The 19,418-nt window shown below is 25.5% G+C and overlaps 1 long non-coding RNA gene across 2 annotated transcripts; it reads right to left on the bottom strand.

Moving 5' to 3' along the window:
* Positions 1–422: 422 nt before the first annotated feature.
* Positions 423–1,153, bottom strand: LOC112287515 (uncharacterized). 2 transcript variants are annotated; one of them, XR_016505292.1, is made up of 2 exons: positions 1,056–1,153; positions 423–778 (listed from the first exon to the last, which is right to left on the bottom strand). It is a non-coding gene; the product is annotated as an uncharacterized LOC112287515 (long non-coding RNA). The 2 variants fall into 2 exon arrangements; XR_016505291.1 differs by having other exon boundaries at positions 1,014–1,138.
* Between the last annotated feature and the right edge of the window lie 18,265 nt (positions 1,154–19,418).

A 19,418-nucleotide genomic window follows, 5' to 3' on the forward strand; every position in this document is an offset into this window, starting at 1 on the left:
GCCTAGGGTAAAAGAGGATTAATTGCCTTTATGGATGCGGACTGGGCAAGAGATGATTTCCACAAATCCACATCTGGGATACTCTACAAGCTTGGCTCTTCCCCTATAGAGTGGTCAAGCAAATTACAATCAACAATTGCTCTCTCATCCACTGAAGTTGAGTACTGTATACTATCAAAGGGGGCCCAAAATATCACATACTACTGGAGGCTAATGAAGGAATTACAAGTGAAATAAGATAAATCCGCTCTACTATTTTGTGACAGTATGAGCAGCATCAAACTCGTGAGGAACCCAGTCATGCATCACCGCACTAAGCACATTAAATTAGACCATTTCTACATACTAAAGAAACATCAGAACGGAAGTGTTGAAATTGGATACATCTCATTTCAAGCACAACAAGCTAATATTTTCATGAAATCCTTGAAAGAACCAACCTTTATTCAAGATAGGAAAGCAGCTGGACTCAAGAAAATTCCAACTGAAATATAAGATTTTGAAAGACTGGACTTCTCAAGTCTACAATGACAAGCGTCGGAGCGTTGGCTAAACTACTAACTTATGAAATTCTTGCATCTGTTCTAGAGCCAAGTTTCTTATATAATGCTCCTCAAAATTCCTTCACTTGAGCTTAATACTCAAAACCAGGAAAGGTAAACACCTACTCAATATCCTCTTTGTACTGCATAAAAGTATTGGCATGACCGACGGACAATCTTGTCGAAGAGATCAAATCCTAAGGAGTTCTCCTGTAAATCCACTGTCCTCTTTGCCCCTGACCATTCCACATGACATACATTGAGCCCCCTTAGAACCCCAATGCGAGACAACACTGACACCAGCCACAATAACAAGATTTACAACAACTCCTTGCACAATCCATGACAAACAATTGGTGTTGTCCACACAGCCAAAAGAAAAAGCTAAAAATACACATTGAACATGATATACTGTAGTTAGTACTTTAGCTTCTAAAATTATATACAAATTAGCCTAAAATTAATACTTACGAGCATCATATCCTTTGTTGTCAATTCGAGAAACTCAATTACCTCTACTGGTGTCACATTAAAATGAGATATGTTGCACAACCAAGCACATGTGGAAGAGAGGGTGTTGGTATTATGGCTTAAAATTATAACCATGGCAGAGTGGAAGGAGATGCTTCGGAGAGGGCTTCCACGCAAGGATGATGCACCAGCAGCGTATGTATGTATGTATGTGTGTATACATACACACATACTTAAATGTTTGTCTCGAGAGAGAGACTGATAGAGAGACAAAGAGAAAGATAGACATACAGACACAGCGAGGGAGAGGGAGTCATAGAGATGGGTGCAGCGTAGACTAGCTGGGCAGGGGAGAGCCTTCGCTATAGGCCCTCACGGAGGAGGAGAGGAAAGCATGACTTGCCCCTAACGCGAATAAACTCATGAAAAGCCTGGTTTCCGGGGCATTTCGCTGCGTTCCCAAGGAATGGGCCACTAGACGCCTCCAGTACTAGATGTAGTGCAGGGACGGAGTGCCGGCTGGGCTACACTGGCCTATTCGATCACCCACCCTCGGAGTTTCTCTATATCGCTCCTGCCAGTTTATTATTTTTCCGTAGGGAGGCGTATTTATTGCCCAGGAGAGAGGAGACAGGGAATGAGGCCAGCAGCTTCTGAAAAATCGGCCACGGAACGTTCATGAGTCGAGATCGTCGTTTTCCACTGCGAACGGCTCTGGGCCCAGATGTTGTGACTGTTACTGCTGCGAAAGCCAGAATGATAGGCACGCTTTTAGTGGAGGTTTTGTTGTGCACGGTGTGGGAGGAATGAGCCGCGGGAGCCATTTGGAGATCACCATGTGGTCGAGCTGAATTGGGCGCTGGAGGGAAGCCCTCCAGGATGACTTTGGAAGATATAATTGGGCGTTCCAGATGAGCCACCGAAGAACACAGGGAGAATGAATCGCAACTGTTATCCACAGAATAATTTGAGTCGAGTTCTGAGGGCTTGAGTCGTAGACTTGTAGGAAGACTTGGGATCTGATTGGAGTCATGATGAAGCTCCAGAGCTTTTTATCTCCCTCTCACTCTGTTTTGTCCTATTCCTTATCCTCCGGCTCCTAGGGAGAAGCTACATTGCCGGCCTGCCCCTGTCATGGATAGGAAACCGGTACTACTGTTTCCCATCTTTTCCATTCTTTAATCATTCATTTGCTCTGCTTTTGGATCGCTCTGGTCCTACGATCCTATCTCTGCATGGAGCTGCAGCCTGCTGCCGATGATGGAGGTGATCCCGCCGCTTCCTTTTCCAACAAAGCTTGTGGTGATGGACAGCTGCAGAGCCCAGATAACTCTACGATAGCGAACGAGGCGAAGGGAGGCTGATGCTTCTGTGGACCTTCTAGTCTCGGCCCCCTTCTCCCGCGTCGTCACCAGCCGCCTAAATGAGCCTCATTTTCCTCATCCTGGCCGCTGCTACAGAGCACGATGCCGGAACACGGAAAATAACGCTACATGACAGGATTGCAGGCTGTCGCACGGTGTTCGTTTCTTGCTAAATTTAGATCCAGCAACCTCCATTGTTGAGCCGTCATCTAGCTCGCGCTTCTGTTCACGGCATGGGACACTTCAACTCGCTGCAGGACCTATTCTCGCAGTTATCGCTTTCTATTACTTCCCGCATCATGGGGCAAGGGAAAATACCAGTGTCGCATTCTATCCCTGACGGCAGACCAGCATGTGTGGCCACTCCTTCACCATGGCATTTTGTTTATTACAACCTGGAATTCTCATTCTCCAGGAGCAGATTCGGACGGACTCGATTCAGTGCCAAATACCACATCTACTGGGTCCCTATCCTCAGCAGAAGAAGACGAAGAAGAAGCAGCAGCAGCACATTCATACAGGTAGTCTAGCTCAATTTTTTTTTCTTTCTCTTCGTTTCAAGATGTATCCATAGTTTCTATCATGCTATACATTTCACCAACACTGAAATACAGAGTGAGACTCCACTGCCAAAAACTCTTCAGTTCCGGCGACCGAATAATTATAACTATTTCATGTTAACAGAGAAGCACACTTTTGAATGCAAGTCAAAGGATCGTTTCATTCTGGTTCGGATTCTAGCATATCACGGATGGGTCATCTTCGAAAGGGTCCCCAAGTGTTTGATGACGAAGGTTCACAGATTTCCAAATTTGAAGATCCATTCTCTAGAACTCTCTCAAGTAAGTTACAAACATTTAATGAATTTGTCCTAAAAATAAAGATATCCATCACTTCAAAACAGGGCTTTAATGGATTTAAAGCATGATTAAAACCACAATATGGTCTCCCCTAAAACAAAGTTGAACCCAAAATTGCGGAACTTGCACAGAAATTTGATTATCTTCTTTTTCTGCTTTCTTTTTCTAACTGCTACTATTTGTCTTTTCTGAAATCATAGACTTGGTAGCTTTTTCTGCGGTGTGGTTGACCTGAAAAATGAAGTGGAAGAGTGTTGGAGTTCCCCTACTTTTTCTTTCTCCCTCTCTCATCTTCCTTCCATTGGATGTGAGTATTCATGAGTTTTCCTGTCTCATCTCATCACAGGAGCAGACACAGCATTCATGTCTCCAGTAATGCAAAGCCCAAGTTCCAGCTTCTGAGTTTACAAAGCTCAGCCACAAAGCTACACGCACCCTCCCACGAAGTAAACCGTTGAAGGCAAGCTAGATAGCCATCTATATGGCGCCAATCATAATGTGGGAAAATAGAATTATGGCCCACTGAATGATTAATCCAAACTTGTATTTCCAAAATCAAAAAAATCCACCTGGACTTATGAAGTGGATTGAATGGGGGCACAGAACACTTGGCAATCAAACTTGTGAGAACTCTAAAGATAATGACAACTTGCTGCCCCTATGGCCCCCACTCTGTGTTACCCACCAGCCACAGCATGACTTGGACACTCTGCTGTGGGAGCTTCAATAGGCTTTTGCCAAACAACCCTTTAAGGGGGTCATAACACTAACAACAACAACACCAATGATGAAGACAAAAGAAGAAGCATTGTTGCACACTGAGGCAGGCAAACGGTGGAGATGGTGATGCGCTTCAACATGTGGAGCTTCTTCCATATAAGGTGGAGCTCTTTGACTCCACCTCTCACACTCTGAAAACCAGCACTAAAGTGTTCAAACCCAGCAGCCCCCTTTGGGCAAATCAAGTGGTTAGGAGGTTTGGGACCACTAGTTTGCAACCAACGTGAGGTCAAGTTTATGATAATTGAGCCTCTCTCTCTCTCTGTGTTTCATTTGTTTTTTAAGTATTAAATCTGCCACTTTTAGGTCACTGTTTTGGAGTTATGGAGGAAGAAATGAGCCTATCTACAGACATACCTGAATTGTTGATCACACTGGTCAATATTGGGAATGAGGATATGAATATACATGTTTTAAAAATAAAAATAAAACACGTATGAGGGAATAGGCAAAAGGCTACAAGTAGGGAAAATGTGGGTGATGGTAATACACTAGCCTTTGTGCTGTAAAGCATGGTATTGGTGGAGGTGGAGTAGAGGAAAAGAAAAGGGCAAGGCAAATGAGGCAACCCACCCAACTAGTAATGTTGTTGCCCACTTTTGGGGACCACCTGAGCAGCAGGCCCCTCAAAACAAGCAGTCCTGGTTCCCTCAAACCCTTTTTTTCTGGCCATTCACACAAGCTTTAGGTTTCTTTTTGCATCTTATAATAACAAACTTTTAGTGTTTTTGTATATCAAATTTTACATAAAACTGTTGTATACACTTTTTTTTTTATTGATCAGTTTTCAAAAAAAAAAAAAAAAAAATGCAACAAGATGACCTAATAAAAAGAAAATGCTTAATTGATAATTATTTACAATTAAATGAATACATAGATTAAAACATGTCACTATTAACAAATAACAAACCACCATTGCCATAGAATCTTGGACAAATTTCACAAAGTACTTATTAATTTTATCCTTAAATTTGAATTCAAGAATACAAGAATAAGATGTAATTATAACTTGAAATATAATGATATATTATTATTATTTAATTTTTTTATTTTATATATATATATATATATATATATATATAATGAAAGAAAAAGAGAAAAAAAGATTTTAGATGTGATTAATTTTTAATGTAGTTGTAAGAGCAACTAAATGAAATAAATTAAATAAAATTATTTTTCTTATAATAATAATTTGCACATATATTTTTATAAAATCAATATAATAATATTTTATAATAAATAAGATTTCTAAAAAAATATTTTAAAAATTTTATTACATATAGCCAAAAAATGTAATAGTACCTATATTATTTGAGTAAATAAGAGTAAGTAAAAGAAACATACTAGAGAGATAATATCTTTCTTAAGAAGCTTAAAAGAAGTTTTGTAGATTATATACTTTGACTTTTATAGATATGTCACATAGTTATCAAAATTTACCCCATAAATCTTTTACTTTAAAAAGTTATATAAAAAATAACTAATAACTTAATTTATAGGCTTAAAGCCTTACAATCTCTAGGAAGATTTTAAAAGATCTTTTTTTAGCTAATATGCATATGGAAGTAAGAGTGAGGCAATCTTTTGTCTTGTCAATATCTTTTTTGTATTTTTAGTCTTAGTTTGAGACTTCCTAATCTCTTTGTATTTGACAATAGTCATTTTGGTTCTTTTCTATTCTATATCCTATCTCTTCTTTACTTAGTTTCTTTCTTTTTTAATGACAAGTAAGTATATTGTCTTTTGATTTCTAGCTAGCTTTATATCATTAACAATTTGATAACACTATTAACTTATTATGGTTTTAATTTTATTTTTTATGATATAAGTAAATTATTATACTTATTAAAAATTATTTTTATATATTTGAAAGTTGCAATGTATCCATCTTCAAACTAATATTTATGCTTTCTAATATTGATTTTAAAAAAATTGACTATTTTTTTGTAATTTTTTTATTAATTATAAGAAATTACTAATTATCCTCTTTTAATTTAATTTTATATTTTTTGATATTAAATATTATTTAGATAGAAGAAGAAAACAAATTATAGATGCTTCACTTAGTAGTAGTGAAAAAAAATTTGTAACTATTATAGTTTTTTACAAAAAAGTTAAGATAATTTGCAAAGAAATCTCATATATTAGAAATTCTACCATAGAACCATTATTTTTATGCTTATAGAAGAAGTCAATAATAAGATCTAATATTTTTTCTAAAAATTTGAGCAATTATATATATATATATATATATATATATATCAAGTTTACAAATGAATTCTGAAAATCTTGCTACTACAAGTATAAAAGAGTTAAAGATCGATATAATTCAAAGAGGTTTAACAGAAAAAGATTAAAATTTTAAATAATTGTATAATAAGTCAAATTCTTTATAAGATTACATCCTTCTTGATATTCTAACAAAATCACTGAAGTAAGATTTATAGACATAATTCTATTTAGAATTTTTTATTTTTTTAATGGATAAGAGTTTATAAATTTTAAATAATACAAATTCAATTTTAGAAGTTATTTACAATTACATTTGAAGTTTTTTTTTAAAATGTATTAGAAATAAAATTATAATCTTTCCAACAAAGGTTGTGTTTAGTTGCTATTTGTGTTGCAAGGTTTAAACAACTTATTTGTAACATGGATTAAAACAATGAAGCTCATATCAATTAATTTCAATATAACTTAAAAGATAATGATAAATCTATTTTTGATAATTTCAAAAGTATATTCACTAAAATAATTTATTATTCAAATAATTATATATTATAATTGACTCTTTGAAAACAATTGACTTTAACAAAGTGCAATTAAAAAATTTATAATACAACAACAATTGATGTTTTCAAAGAAAATCCAACTAATTCTATTAGAAGTTATTAATGGACAATCACTTCTATTTAATGTCAAAAGCATATATATTTATTTTGATTAAGAAATTAGACAAAAGTAAATAGAAGCAAATAAATTTGATGATATCTTGTGGAAAAGTTTCTTAGAAGCATTATAAATATAGATTTGACTTTACATATATTTATAGGTCATTGATAGATTAAAAACTTAGCCAACAAGTTGGCTATATGTCATACATGTTAGTGACTTGTGGTACAAATTGGATATATAGCACACATGTAAGAAACTTGACTTGCAAGTTAAAAACATGTCTTGCAAGTTGGACACATGTCTAAGTGTCTTAAGAACGTTGCTACATAGATACTATTTAGATAGTGTATATAGATGCAACAATAAGGCCTTCCTCACTCTTGTTAATGTCTTTCTTATTTTTAGTCTTATTTTAAATATCTCTAGTAATCTTATCTTTGGCAATAGCCATTTTAGTCTTAATATTATACCATCTTTAAATGATTGAGTACTCTTTTCTTTTGATATAAGAATTTATTGATCCTTTGGCTCTTTGTAATTTATATCTTTGACAATTAGAGATTTTATAGAAGAGACTAAGCCAACGAATGTAGTATCAAGCTATAATATATTTTATTTTATCTTCAACATCATGCAATGTTCTTTATATTTAGTGGTACTTAGTCTTCCATAGTTTGAATTATACAATCCTGATATTCTTTGAAAATTACAAATAATTACTTCAATATTCAGTCTAAATATTAATAAATCATTTCAGTTTTTATTTTTTGGAGCTAAAACATTATATAAGTCACAAAAGAAGGAGATTCATTTTTTATTCAATAAAAACCAAGTCTTCATTTAAATGAAGATTGGAATGGAATTATAAAGTAGTATAAGAAATATTGAGATATCTTTGAGAATAAAAAATTATATATTTTGCTTAAACACCAATCTTATGATTATGTAATTAATCATCAAAAAAGAATTCAACTACCATTTGGAGAAATTTATATTTTTTTGTAGAATAAATTTCTTTCTTTGAAAAATATACTGGTAAACAATTTGTAACACAGTTAATAGAACATTCAAATTTTCATACATGTGCATTAATCTCCTCTATAGAGAAAAAGATGGATCCTTACAAATGTGTATAGATAAAGATGGATTCAAAAAATTGACCATCAAGAATCAATATTAGAGCTTTTTAATCAATTAAATTAAGCTAAGATCTATTTTTAAATAAATCTATAAAGAATCCATAATATAGTATGTATAAAAGAAAGAAAGAAATAAATATTTATATTCTAAATTAGAAATGGCCATTTTGAATATAATTTCATGCTTTTTGGACTTCAAAATGCTTTGATTTTTTTAGTATATAATAAATAATATATTTTGTAAGTCTTTAAATAACCTTATTGTATGTTATTTTGATATATTTTATCTATTCTAAGAATATAAATGAACTCAAATAATATACTTATTTTACATTAAAAAACACTTAAAGATGTATGATATATGTCAAGATAAAAAAATATACCATTCACAAAATTTAAGTAGAGATTTTGGAATATATTATTTTTAATAGAAACTTAGAAATAGATTCTAAGAAAAAATATATTATAATGTATTAAAAAATATCAAAAATTATACAATATGTCTAGTGTTTATTTAAAATTTACAAACTATTATACAATATTTATTGAGAATTTTTCTAAAATTATTGCTTTGCTTAGACGATTAATATCTAATACATACTTAAAAAATATAACAATGCAAAAGCAACATTTGAAGGTTTCAAAATAACTTTTATTTGAGCTCCTATTTTATATTTCCTAGATTTTTTAAAGATATGTTTTATAGAAATAGATGCATCAAGATTTGTATTCTGTGTGGTTATATTACCAATAGATGCAAATAATAGACTTCATTCTATTGTTTCTTATTCAAGAAATTTCTTAAAATTTAAGATTAATAATGAGGTTCACAAAATATATATATATATATATATATATATATATATATATATATATATAATTTTGGATTCTTTTTTTAAATGGCTTTACTATCTAGAAGGTGCTTTTTTTTTTAACCATATTTTATACTAATTATAAGAGTCTTTAATAAGTCATGTTAGTATGTATCTTCAATTTTTTTTAAGTCAATATGAGTATGTCTTTATTATACTTTGTATTTAATATCATGTATCATCTTAAAAAAAAACAACGATTTATAAATTCTTTTTTTAGATAATTTTATTTTGTACCAAAAGAATAAGATGTGGCTTATGATCAATAATAGACCATACTTTTAAAATTAAAGAAATTACACTTTTAAGCCATTAAATCAATAATTTTAATTGATACTATTTTTTTATAAAATTTGTTTAAATAAGTTTAAAATCCTCTTGTTCTTGATGTTTAAAATAAAATTTATAGTAATTAAAACATATAGCTTTTAAAACAAGCTTCTTTTTAATAAAAGACGTTTTTATATTCTAAAAGGTCATACATAAGTACATACACTACAAGCACTACATTACTTTCTAATAATATGATATTTTAGATAAAAAAAAATAAAAAAAAATCAATGTAAGAATTCTTTCGTGGCTTCAAATTTAAAAAGATGTCAAAACACTGCTTTAATCTTGTGAAATTTGTTTTAGATTAAATACTCATATCATCAACTTTATGGGCTTTTGCAACCTCTACTTATTTCAAAGTAACCATAGTAATTTGTTTTAGTAGACTATAATACAAATCTTTTAATTTCTAATTCTTAATAATGTACTTTTATAATGATAGATCATTTAACTAAAATGGAACATTGTATATCTTGAGAAAAATGTATTACAGGCAAAAAAATTAAAATATCTATGAATATCATGGACTTAAAAGTAGTATTACATTTTATCAAAGGCCTCAATTCATATTAAGATTTTGAAGTATATTCTTTAATTTATCAAATTTTAATATAAAAATATCTTTAAATTTTATCTTTAAATAAATAGATGATTAGAACTTGAATCAAGTATGAAATAAATAATTTCAATGTACTATTACGTGTCACCAAAAAAAATAGACAACTCTTTTATTACTATAAATATTTTATATGATAATATAATACATCCATCTATTTAAAAATATATTTTTTCTAATTATGGTAATAATCTATAATTTGATAAGTAAAAATTTTAATAATTAAAAAACCATAAATAGAAGACTTATCAAAATAAATAAAAGAGCTTTATATAAAAATAAAGATTAAGCTTCAAAAATCTTAAGAACAAATATATTAGTATTTTTAAAAAAGAGATTTTTTTTTTAAAGTTGATAATATAGTATGAATATTTAAGCATTATATTAAGATATATTGGACATGTTAAAAAATGGAATATAAAAATCATAATTTAATTACAAGTTAATTGCAATTGATACTCTTAATAAATATTCATCATGTATTCTATATGTCTCTTATTGAATGTATATTGCAATTAATATACTAAAAAGAAATAAATTATTACCACTTCTTATTGAAGTCGAAAAAAATCAATAATATGAAGTAAAAGAAGTTTTGGATTAAAGAAGGTGCTTTAATAAATTGAAATATCTTGTATATTGGTACATATATAATATCAAAAAATTCATATTAGAACCATTCAATTATCTTAAAAATACGTCAATATTTACTAATTATTTTTATAAGTAATAATTCTTAAATGAAAGACCTACTATTAACAATACAATGGTATTTATCAATGAAAAACTATTTCAGAGATCAATTTGTAGAACCTCTTAGCAACAAGAAGAACTAACAAGCAATAGATTTGTCTTAAAAGTTCTTATTTGCAAAATTGCAAGATAAATCACTTATATTGTTTTAACTTGGATAATGTCAAAACTAGAATAAAGATCCCTAAGAGAAGTCTGTTCTTTTATGAATAGATGGAATAAATAGAATGAAAAATGTATTATTTGAATGTAGTCATGAAGGCCTTAGTAGTAATCTAATAACATGATTGTCTTTTTACTTTGATATAGAAGACTATCAATGATTAAAGGGACCTATAACCATCTTTGTATGGAATTTAGATTAGAGTTTTTTTGTTTATACTATTCAATGAATCTTGGTCTTTATTGACAAATGAAGCAAGGAAAATTTGTTGCTTAGAAAGAAGATAATTTAATAGATGCTCATATTATTTGAATAATTAAAAGTACATAAAAGTTATCAGAAATATGTGAGGAAGATGATATTTTTTATTAAGAGGCTTTGAAGAAGTTTTCTAGACAAATAATAGATACTTTGGCTTTTATAGATTTTCTACATGGCTATTGAAACTTATCCTACAAACTTTTTATTTAAAAAAAATTCATTAGAAGCAATGTACAATTTAATGCTTGGATCACTAGCCTTGCGGTTTTTAGGAAGCTTTTACAAGACGTTCTTTATACTTAGTATATATGGAGGCAAGACTAAAGCCATATTTAGTCTTATTAACATCTTCCTTACAATGTAGTCTTAGATTAAGACTCTCTAATTTCTAAATTTTTAATAATATCAATTTTAGTCATTTTTTTGTCTTATAACTATTTTTCCTTTATTTACTTTTTATTTTCTTTAATAATACATAAATCTCTTGTATTTAAGTTATTATCTGGATTTGTGAACTTGGTACAAAATTTCCAAGATATCATGTTCATTTTTTTAAGCATTTTGGTTTTTGATATTATATTCTACTTAAATTTATTTTAGTATTTTCTATAGATTCTAAAAATGCTAAGATATAAGATTTTTTTAAAGATTTATAAAAAATTAATTTATAGCTTTTAAAATTTTAATTGTTTCATGTTCATTTAAATTTACTTTCTTTTCTTCTTAAATGGTAAATTATTAATAAAGAATAAGAAAACTAATATAAAAGTCTTTTTTAAAAAATAATATAATATTAGATATTTTTAATTTATTGAATTTTAATTTTAAGATTTTATGATATACTAAAAAAGATAAATAAATTAATTTTCTTTTTTAATTATAATTTTAAATAAAATAAAAATAGTTCTAAAAATTTACAAAATATACAAGAATTTAGAATCAATAGTATCAGATTAACATTAATTTTTAAATTTTTATTAATCATATAATAATACTCATATTTGTAAATATATACCGTAAAATAGTACTAACAATAATGAAAATATATCATAAAATTTTCTCCAAATTGTAATAGTCATTTAAAACTATACACTTACTTCATATTTAGATTCAGGTTTTTCAAATCTATAATCAAAGATTATAGAAAGATTTAGAAGATGAATTTATTTCATAAAAATGAAATTAAAAGATAATATAAGCTCTTAAAATCCAACAAATATATTTCAAAAATTACAATCAAAATCCAAAATATCTTCTAACCTTTTAAAAATTAAGTGATATGTATTCTATATTAATCAGAAACTTAAAAATCTCTTTTGTAATATTTTTTTATTGAATTCAAACCAATCTTATTTTTTATTTTTAACCAAATCAATTAAACTAAATACTATTTGAAAATTTAATGATTAGCATGTTCAACCTTCTAATAAAAAACATTTAAGACATATATATATATATATATATATACACATATGTAATTTTAAATAATTTAATATTTTTAATTTTAAAAATTTGCACAAACATTAAATTTTTATTTAGAAGAAAAAGAAAAACTATTATTACATATTCTCAGAATCTTTAGAAAAAATTTGATAGTCAATACTGATTTCATCAAAAAAAAATTATTCAATTTAATTGCAATTAAAATGAATTTCAAATTTTCATATATTTACAGATGTCTATTTTATTCTTCATAATTAATAATCAATTATTCATTAAATTTTTTTTTTGAAGATTTAAAAATGATTCAAAATTTCTAAGTTTATCAACAAATTTAGTGATGTATTGGTTTTTTGATTAAAATATCATTTTTTAATTTAAAATTTTAAAGTGTAAATAAAAATATTTTAATTTTTTTTGGTTATAATTTTTTAATAATTTTCTTTTTAAAAAAGAAGATCTTATCTTTGACTTATATAGTAATATTTTTTAAGATAATAAACATCGTTCAATTAGAAATTATAAAAAGAATATTCTAATGCAGAGCATTAAATCTTCTGTGTTCAAATTATAATTGGTTCTGATAAAACATAGATATATGTATAATTAGACAAAATATTATGATTTATTTATATTCTATTTACTTAATATACTTTATATTTTATTTTTACATTTACTTACTTTTACGGTTAAATAAAATCTTATTTACATGCTTCTAAAAATAAATTTAAAATGACCCATTTTTATACTTCATTATGTTTGATGGTATAAACATAATTATTTTGAAATTTTTATTTATCAATTGAAATGTATAAATTGCACCACCACACTATGATGCATCAGGATTGATTGGGTTATTCTTTAATTATAATATTTATTTTTATATTTAAATCAAGTAATAATGACTTAAATGATGAATGTAACATACCATTTAATTTTATCATTAATTATTTTTATATATCCAATTTTTCCCTTAGCAAACCAATGTTAATATACAAATCACAATATTATTATTTAATCTTTATATTTTTTTATTAGAAAACTAAGAAAATAATTATTGAAGTAAATTAGTTAAGTAAATTGAGAGAAAATTTTACTCTTGAATTATTATTATTATTAATATTAAAAGTCATGAAAATCAATTTAAGGATAGAATTACAATTGGTTTATATAACAATAAAAATATTAGTAAAATTATTAGTAAAATTAAGAAGAAAAATAACAGTAAAATTTAAACAAAAAATATAAAGAAGCAAAAACAGATATATATATATATATATATATATATATAAGTGTGTGTTTGTGTGTGTATGTATTGTTTATAATATCCACATTATGTGGATATTAATATTTTTTTTCAAAAAATGCTGAGAATATTACTTTATACTAAAAAAATAGAAAGAAAAGGTAATATGAGATTTTTGTAGAACATTTAAGCCAAATCATATTTAAAAGATAGAATATAGATGCATTTCTATATTATATTAGAATTATTTTAAATTTAAATTAAAAAGTTCATGAATCCTAAGAAGAAGAAACAATTTTAATGATATTTTATAAACTGATTGTAGAACATGTCTTAATAATGTACTAAAAGTCTCCACACTTTATATTGCAATAAGCTTTAGTACATTATTATTGGATAAAGATAAAACTTAATATAAATTATTCAAATTAGACAATTTCAACCTGTTTATGTGTGTGTGTATGTATATATATATATATATATATATATATTATTCTAAAAACATTCAAAAGATCTCTTTATCTAATGTGGAAATATCTGTTTACAATATAATTCAACAATAATACAATTTAAGTACAAATGCAACAAATAAAGTTACATTATTGTTTATTAAGATGTTACATATAATAATGCCTTAATATACAACATAATAAAGTCAAATCAATTCAATATCTAAAGATTATTAGTTCATTAGTATTATACTTCTCTTAATTGATATAAAATTTTATAAATTTAAGTAGAATTATCTTTTAATTAATATGAACCAAAATTTACTTGTATTATATTTATGATGCTTATTTATCTGATATGTTTAATAACATCTTAATAATATAGAATATATTATCAAAAATAGTATGTATTAAAAAAAATATATATATATATATATATATATATATATATGTAAGATAAAATTATTTAAATTTTATAATAAAAAATCTATAAAAAATACTCAATTCTGATTGTTTATATGAAATACATTTTTGATTTTTTGTTAAACTATTTGATATTTGAATTAGGTTATAGTCTATTTTATTACAATAACTAAAGGTTTTTCAAATCCATATAATGTATTGTTATCATTATCCATACTATAATATTTATTGCTATTGTACTTTGATTGAGTTTATAGAAAAAAAATATGAATAATTTTTTTTATATTTTATTATTAAAATTATATTATATAAATCTAAAAAATATTTTTTAATCTCTATAGTTTTATTTTTAAATTTTTACTATAAACTTATTTGTGTCTTGATAATTTAAATTACATAGATATATTTATTTTTCCATAAAGTAAAAAAAAATAGAGTAAATTTGTGTATATATATTTTTTTGTGTCTTATGATAAATTTATTTATCTATTTGATAGCTCAAATAAATTAAAATAATCTATTTTTATTACAATAAAATAGTTTTATATATATATATATATATATATATATATATATATATATATATATATATAGATATATTTATATTTATTAGATATTTAAATTTATTTTTAGTATTTTAAAAAATCAAATATAATATCACACATATATAAGAAAGTGTTTAAATAAAAACAATAACAAAAATAATAATAACAATATTAAATCTACGATTCAATCAAATACAAACAATCACAACCTACCCAAGTTTAATTGTAGAGCTACCAATTGTTTTTAAGATGTTTCTGTAAAATATCCTAAAAGTATACCACATAGAACTTATTTTGAGTCAAGAGGATTTTTTTTCTATTTCTTTCACTAAAAAGAAACTATTTATAACACTTATTATATCTTTTGAAAACCTTTTTAAAGCCAACTATGAATGGTAGAAAAATTTATCATTCTTTACCTATATTACATACACAAAATATAAGATATAAATACAACTATGTCTTACTGAATACAAATTGTTCCTAAATAGATAGAACTAATTATTATTTATTTTTTTACATTATCTTAATTTATGTTCTTGAATGAAATAATTTTTACATCTAACAAATTCGAAAACAAGTTTAAATTTTGAATTGTTACCGTGTTCTTAATCTACTACTATATAAAATATTGTGTATATCTTCTTCTAATAGATTTCAATACCAATAATGGAATTTTGAATGTAATGATATCTATATGTTTTATTTTAGAATGATATATATATATATATATATATATATATATGGTGCTTTAATTAACATAATATAATAGAGTCTAATCATGGACCAAACTAAATTTATTGCCAAATATTCTCAACCTTATTGATTTTTTAGTTATTTCTAATTCACCAAAATATTTTTCTTTTGTGGTTGAAATTTTTGTAGCAGAGTACAAAGTAGACTTTTGATTTCTTTATCCATTAGTATTTTTTTATATAATATTAATTAAATATTTTATCTAAACTTTTAGCAAATTTTTCATCAATATATCTTATGATGTCTTCTATTATTTATGGATTGCATTTAAAATAATACAAAAGAATTAAAGTATTTTTTAGGTAGCATAAACTTCTTATATCTAATTTAATATCTAATATAATACATATCTAATATAACACATATAATACATCTAATATAATAATATCTAATTTAATACATACTAGCATATACATGAGATTACCCAATACACTTACTTGTATTTTTTATTCTATCTTCAGTATTAAGATACTAAAATAGAAACAATCTGAAATTGAATTATTTATTTTCTTCCTCTTTATGTCTCTCTATCTTTATATGTGTATATATATATATATATATTGATACTCAAAATGATTTTGGCAATTCTTATATGTTTTATTTTAAATTATTTTATTATTTTATATTTAATATATTGATATTTTTTTATTACAATCAATATATTTTTAGTATATAATGTAAGTATAGTATAATTATATAATTATTTTTTTTAAGATTTTAAAATATATATATAGTCAAAATTGCTTTAAGTATATCTTTGGTATATTATTAAGACATTGAACTATTTATACCCATGCCTAAGATTCTACATCATTCTATAAAATATTTTTTTTAATCTATGTAGAGAAAAATATCTTTAAGTCTTTTATTTTGGCTTATTATGTGTAGATTTATTTATCTTATTCTTCACTACATATATATATATATATACATATATATATATATATATATATATATACATATATATATATATATATATATATATATATATCGTAAATTTTAACTACTTCAATTCCAAATTATGTTGTATAATTGTTACCAACAATATACAAATTGAAGTAATCTTTATCATATGAGAGAAGATTTTGTTGGAATTAATACTTTCTTCTTTAGCATGCTATTTTCTATCAATTTTTTTTTTGTATCTTATTCTATGTGTTTCAATAATCTCCTCTTTTTTTCTTTTCTTTTTTTGCATATGCACTTGTCACCAATTTTTAATTTCAAATGACTAAATTAAAGAGACTCTATTTCTTTGTCCGTTTTTCTTGAATAGTCAAATCTATTTAATTTTTTTTTTTTTTTTATACATTGTTGTACTCATGAGTTTGGTTTATCTTTGTCATAGAATATTTCATGTGTAGTAGAATCTTAGGTTTCTTCAAATTATATAAAGATTTAGAAACATCAACTTTTACTTCAATCATATTGAATCCAATTTGATAGTTTTTCTTTTCTTTTCTTTTCTTTCTTTCATTTTTTTTTTTTTCAATATACAAATGACTATCTTTTAGTATAAAAACTTCTTCAAACTTCACATTCCTACTCATTATAATTTGATTTTTACTTGATTTTTTAATTTGTATCTTTTGGCAAAAATTATGTAATCTATGAAGAAAAAATAGGTACTACACATCTCATTTGGTTTTTGCACTCAATAAAAGTTGATTAAAGACTTACCAAAACACAATAAGTAATGAAAATCTTAGTTCTGAAACTCCTTCTCAGCCCAACATCATTAATATGGTTTGTGCTTAATCTAAAAATACTCGATTCACATTTTTGTTTTTGCATTCTATTCATAAAATTTTAAATTTGTAAAATAATTATATTAAAAAATCTTTAAAAATTATTAAATCTATTTTTATTATATTTTATTATATTTTTTGATTTTAAATCTTTGATCTCTCTTCAATTTTGCTTCTCTATCATTGCATTCCATTGCTTAAAGAAATAAAATAGTTTAGATTTTTTATTCTCATATACGTCCACATCTTTTTTGAATAACCATCTATGAAAAAAATAGAATGTAGTATTATAGCTTTTAAAATAACTTATATACACTTCCACATATATAGGTGTATTTTAATAATTGTTAGTATTAATCCTTACTATATAGTACTTTACAAATATATCACATTGATAAAATCTTACTTTATAAGAATATACTCTCTTTTAAAATCATTTAGGCCCTTACTAACTCATGTATTTTTATTACAAATATTATGATTGAACCACTAAAATATCTTCTTAAGCGGATATAGTAAAATTTCACTTATTATAGTGTCTCATATAAGCTAATATAGACTTCAAATCTTTTTTCTCTTCATTACTATACAAGCTCTTTTAGAAAATTTTAAAATTGTAAGTTCTAATGTCTATTTACACTTAAGTGATTCTAATTCATTTTAAAATTTAAAATTCTTTTATTGTCTTAATACATATAAAACATCAATCAATGATCTTACAATTTGATCAAACACTTTAATATTGATTGTACTAATTTCTACAATCTCATTATATAAAATAGTATTTCTTATCAATGTAATTCTATTTTTATATAGAATAAAAGTATAAATCTAATATTTTTAAGATCATATGTGATATGATCTACTAAAATCAATAATTTTTACATTCCAAAATAATCTACTTTCAGTGGTCACTAAAAAGACATTTGTAATCTTCTTATCTAAGTCCACATAACTAGCTTATTTAAATGTTTAATTTCTATCTTTGTTTCATTTTTTTTATTAAAAAATATTAGTTTTTATATTCATTTTACTTAATTTTTTATTTGAAAAATTGAACTCTAAATTTTTTATTATTGTACAATATATCCATTGCATTGCTTCTCATGAATAATATTTTAGAATCCAAAGTCTTATTATTTATTTTTTTTAGTTTTTTATTTTTTTAAAAAAAGAGAACATCAATGGCTTCTTATAACTCCATTGTGTAGTTGAATAACTTAATAAAATAAGCAATAATGTCATTAGCAGCAAAGTTTTATCTTTATCATTTGGTTTGACATTATTACTTGTCAACTCACAAAAGATCTTCTTGAAGGTATTGTATTGATCTAATACATTAGTATCATCCTTTATACATAATACACAAATTTAATCCTTCACTTATAGATGCTTTGTTAATGACTATATCAAATAAACTCTTCAGTTTTGTTCATAGCTTTGATCTTTATTATATTATACAATATATCATTTGAAAGACTTAATTGAATTGTGCTTATTATTATTATACTAATATTTTTTCATTCTTTGCATGTTCATTTCTAAGAACTTATGCTTAAATTTTGCATTTGAGATCTTTGTTGCCATTACATCATCTAAACCACGTTTAACATCACTTATAAGTAAATGAAATACAAAATTATATATGTTCAAAGAAGTATTTTAAAAAATTAGTTTAAATTTGGTCTAATCAAAGATAGTCATAATTGCAATTCTATCAAGCTTAGCATTAGAGTCATTAAACTTCCTATAAATTGCCTAT

Source organism: Physcomitrium patens, chromosome 10 (genome assembly GCF_059467195.1).
Source record: "Physcomitrium patens ecotype Gransden chromosome 10, ASM5946719v1, whole genome shotgun sequence".
NCBI lineage: Eukaryota > Viridiplantae > Streptophyta > Bryopsida > Funariales > Funariaceae > Physcomitrium > Physcomitrium patens.